This window comes from Aotus nancymaae, unplaced genomic scaffold (genome assembly GCF_030222135.1).
Source record: "Aotus nancymaae isolate 86718 unplaced genomic scaffold, 86718_ANA_hifiasm-v0.15.2.pri h1tg000004l, whole genome shotgun sequence".
Classification (NCBI taxonomy): domain Eukaryota; kingdom Metazoa; phylum Chordata; class Mammalia; order Primates; family Aotidae; genus Aotus; species Aotus nancymaae.
Window position 1 is genome coordinate 5,335,617 of NW_026988415.1, and position 4,306 is coordinate 5,339,922.

The following is a 4,306-nucleotide window of genomic DNA, read 5'->3' on the forward strand; positions in this document are numbered from 1 at the left end:
ACCAGGCTATAGATAGGTCCTGCACTGAAATAAACAACTAAAAGATGAATAAAATGCTTCTGGTAGCAAATACATTTATGATCTTAAAATTGCAACAAATGTTTGAACAAATGACTTTTATACAGCCTCCTGAATGTAAATATTATGTGTTATTTTAATAGCACACAAAGCTGCTATTATTATTTTTAATAAAAGATTTAGCTTTCAAAGGGGCTAACATAAAAAGCACATTAAGTGTACCCTCAGCTAAGATGTTGTCTTACACAATTCTAGCTGCTGTAATAAAATATCTTACACTGAAAATAAGAAATTTATTTCAACTTTTTATAAATAATAGAAATTTATTTCTCACATTTCTGGAGGCAGGGAAATACAAGATAAAAGGATCAGCAGATTTTGTGTTTGATGAGCGTTCTTTGATGAAAAGATGATACCTCATCACTTAGTCCCCACATGGTGAAAGAGGGTAAGGGCTGCCTAGTTCCCTAGAATCCTTTTATTAGGGTACGTATTCCATTTAGGAGGGCAGTGTCCTAATAGCTTAATCATCTCCTAAAGGCGCCACCTCTTAAAACACTTGCATTGGGGATTACGTATCCACATGAATTTTGGAGAGACAGAAACCTTCAGACCATAGTAGAAATTGATTATTTATTTCAGCTTCCTACTTTCTTAGCGGAACCTAGAAGCCCCAGAACTTTGCAGCATAGGAGCCATACCAGAGGTGATGTGTCTGAGATATGGCCCACAGACAGGTTTTCTTGGGATTTTTCTCTTGCCTGCATGATGATCTTTTAAATTGTGAGGCAGATATTTTTTAAAATGGAATTTCATATGAAAAGATAAATTTCTGGCTTTTTCAGAAAAACCAGGTGGTATATCAACACTGAGCTTTCAGGTCAAATTTCAGCTGCAGCCAAGTGATTGTGAACACTTTAGGTGGGCTTGAGTCTGAGTTTACCCCAGTTGCACCACTTCCTTCCATCCCTCAGAGAAGTAGAACACTAATTGCCATTTATCAATGTGTTTTTATGTGTACCTGTTCTTATGTACATCATATTTCACTAATTTGTGCTGCCTGTCTGATCTCTATAGGCCTTGGCATTATAATTTCTCTTTTCATCCAGTTTCCTCCTTTTCCAGATAAGAACATGGAAGATGTTCCAGATAAGAACATGAGATGGAGATGAAAGAAATCACTCACATTTACACAGCTGCTTTGTGGTAGGTGGGATTTTTTACTCTGGTCCCCAACTTCTAGTTTAGCTCCCTTGCAGCATCATTCAGTCTTCTTGTCTTTCAGGGAAATATTTTATAAACATTTCATCCTGCTTATTTTCTTCCAAAATAATCAGGAACAAATTCAAATATAACAAACTTAGAGTAACTACAGAGGGCCAGGTGCTTCAGAGATGGAACAGACTGACCCTTGCTAGAAGGAGCTCCCTAAGGCACTGTGGGATGTTGGGGAGGGAACATTAGTCTTCCATGAGGAGCCAGGAGGTAGAGGAAGAGGCTGCTGAGATGGAAGGAACAAGGCATTTGTTCAGTGGAAAGTAAGCAGGGACACATTGAATAAAAGGAGGCAGAAAGAGTTATTTTTGATCAACAGAGTTAATCATTTCCTTTGAAAGTTCTTCTCTGCTAAAGCAATTTAGGAAGTCAATTTTCCCTGTCAGATCTATACGCTCAAGATAAAAAAAAAAATCCCAGCAATTTATACACTGTAATGTTGGTGTATATTGAATTCCTTATGGCTTACTACCAGTAGTTCCAACAAAACTTCTCCTCCTATATCCTTATTTAGTTCAGATTCTTATTCCCCTATCAGAAGTGAGAACTCTCTATCCAACGAGAATCACTTCCATCCATTAAGTAGCCCTCTGGTGGAATAGGGGCTCCTCACTTCTAACCAGTCAGTAGGATGCACACCAGCCAAGTTAAAAATCACACAGGAGAACAGAGTGTCCAGAAACCGATACACATGGACAATGGATTTTTGACAAAGGTGTAAAGGCAAATCAATGAATACTTTTTTCTACAAATGTGGTTGGAATGATTGGATAGTCATACATGAAAAAAAAATTAAAAACTCATCTTAGCCTAAGCCTCATACGTTATATAAAATTAATTAAAAATTGTACCTGAAAAGCATAAAACTATGAAGTTTTTTAGAAGAAACCACAGGAGGAAATGTTTGTAACCTAAGGCTTGGTGATGAGTTCCTAGATATGATATCAAAGTATGACCTGTAAAGAAAGAACGAGTGAACATAACTGATGTGGTTTAACTTTGTGTTCACACCAAAATCTCATGCTGAATTGTAATTCCTAGTGTCAGAGGAGGGGCTTGGTGGGAGGTGTTTGGATCATGGGGATGGTTTCTAATGGTTTAGCACCATGCCCCCAGTGTTGTCATGTGATACAGTTCTCATGAGATCTGATTGTTTGAAAAGTATGTAACACCTGCTCTCTGCTCTCTCTCTCCTGCTCCACCATGGTAGGATGTGCTTGCTTCCCTTTCACCTTCCACCATGATTGTAAGTTTCCTAAGACCTCTTCAGCCATGCTTTCTGTGCAGCCTTCAGAACTGTGAGTCAGTTAAGCTTCTTTTCTTTATCAATTACCCAGTTTCAGGTATGTCTTTATAACAGTGTGAAAACAAATATAGAAAATTAGTACCAGATAAGTGCAGCATTGCTATAAAGGTACCTGAAAATGTGAAAGCAGTTTCGGAACTGGGCGATGGGCAGAGGCTGAAAGTGTTTGGAGGGCTAAGAAGAAGATAGGAAGATGAGGAAAAGTTTGGAATTTCCTAAAGGCTTGTTGAATAGTTGTGACAAAAATACTGATAGTGATATGAACAATGAAGTTCAGGCTGAGCTAGTGGCAGATGGAGATGGGAAACTTATTGGAAACTGGAGTAAAGGTCACACTTGCTATGCTTTGGCAAAGAGACTGGTGGCATTGTGCCACTGCTCTAGGGATCTGTGGAACTTTGCGTTTGAGAGAGATGATTTGGAGTATCAGCCAGAAGAAGATTTCTAAGCACCAAATTTACAAGAAGTAACCTGGCTGCTTCTAATGGCTTCTTCTCATTTGTATTTGAAAAGAGATGGTCTGCAATTAGAAGATAGATTTTAAAGGAAGGCAGAGCATAAAAGTTTGGATAATTTGCAGCCTGATGATGTAGGAGAAAAGGAAAACCCATTTTCTGGGGAGAAATTCAAGCCAACTGCAGAAATTTACATAATTAAACAGTAACATAATGTTAATAGTGAAGACAATTAGGGAAATGCTTCCACTGCATTTCAGAGACCTTCACAGAAGACCTCACCCCATTATAGGTCCAGAGGCCAAGGAGGGAAGAATGGTTTCATGGGCCAGGCCCAGGGCCCTGTTGCCCTGCCCAACCTCGGGACACTGCTAATTGTGTCCCAGTTGCTCCAGCTCCAGCCCTGGCTAAAAGGGCCCCAGATATGTCTCAGACTGCTGTCCCAGAAGGTACAAGCTTCAAGTCTTGGTGACTTCCTTGTGGTATTAAGCCTGCAGTTGCACTGTGGGTAAGATTTGAGGCTTGAGAGGCTCTGCCTAGATTTCAGATGTATGGAAATGCCTGGATGTTCAGGCAGAAGTATGCTTCAGGGTTGGATCCCTCATGAGGAACCTATACTAGGGCAATGTGAAAGGGAAATCTGGGGTTGAGTACTGACACAGAATCTCTACTGGGTCACTGCCTAGTGGACCTGTGAGAAAAGGGCCACTGTCCTCCAGCCTCCAGAATAGTATATCCACTGACAGTGTACACTGTGAAACTTGAAAAGCCATGGGCACTCAATGCCAGCCTGTAAAAGCAGTCATGGGTGCTGTACCCTGCAAAGTCAAAGGGGTAGAGCTTCCCAAAGCATTGGGAGCCCCTCCTTTTGCATCCATGTGCCCTATATGTGATATGTGGAGTAAAAGGAGATTATTTCAAAGGTTTGAGATTTAATGACCGCCCTTCTAGGTTTTGGACTTGCATGTGGTCTGTAGCCCCTTTGTTTTGACAAATTTCTTCTTTATGGAATGGGAAAATTTACTTAATGCCTTTATCCCCATTGTATCTTGAAAGTAAATAACTTGCTTTGGATTTTACAGCCTCATAGGTGGAAGGGACTTGCCTTCCCTCAGATGAGACTTTGGACTTGGACTTTAGCATTAATGCTGGAATGAGTTAAGGCTCTGGGGGACTATTAAGATGGGATGATTGTATTTTTCAATGTGAAAAAGACATGAGATTAAGGAGGGGCCAGGGGCAAACTGAGGTG